Below are 688 nucleotides of genomic sequence, written 5' to 3'. Positions count from 1 at the left end.
ATTTTCAACTTTAATTCCCCATCAGTGCTTAATGATTCAATTAAGGCTTGATTGAAGTTTGGTGAAATCGGCTATGAAAATGATTTTGGATTTAATGATACTTTATTTATTTTTATTCCTTACAAACTCAACAAAACTGTTAATTTTCCCTTCACAAATTGAATTGATTTGGATTTCCAATGGTTTAATACGGGCACTACAACACCAGAGCTGTGTTCACACATAGTGAACGCTGTTGATCGACTCAATCGATGTAGACTGAAACCATCCACTAATTGACAAGTCACCTCGTCGAACAAAGGCGTCGACTATGTATGGACAAAGCTCAGGTGGGGTGCAGCAATGCGTGGTTTGATAGAGGGAACTGTAACTGCTAAGGACTTATCGTCCCGAAACCGAAGAGAGGAGTACAGGATAGGAGAAATCCAACCGTTTAGACAAACCTTATCTTTAGAATAAATTTCGCCCCGGGCGGGAATCGTACCCGTTCCCTAGCGTTTACAAGGCAGACGCCCTAGATCGCGGTTTCGATTCCCGTCCGACGCGGAATTCATAATGAACAAGGAAGGTTCGTACACGAAACAGCTGGATTCTCCTATCCTGTCTTCCTTCTCTCTTTGCTTTCGGGACGATTAGACTTCAATGCAGTTACAGTTTATTCTACCAAACATCCTAAAAAAAAAAAAAA

This window comes from Diaphorina citri, unplaced genomic scaffold, assembly GCF_000475195.1.
Source record: "Diaphorina citri unplaced genomic scaffold, Diaci psyllid genome assembly version 1.1 scaffold3418, whole genome shotgun sequence".
NCBI classification, from domain to species: domain Eukaryota; kingdom Metazoa; phylum Arthropoda; class Insecta; order Hemiptera; family Psyllidae; genus Diaphorina; species Diaphorina citri.
This window is presented reverse-complemented; position numbering follows the sequence as displayed.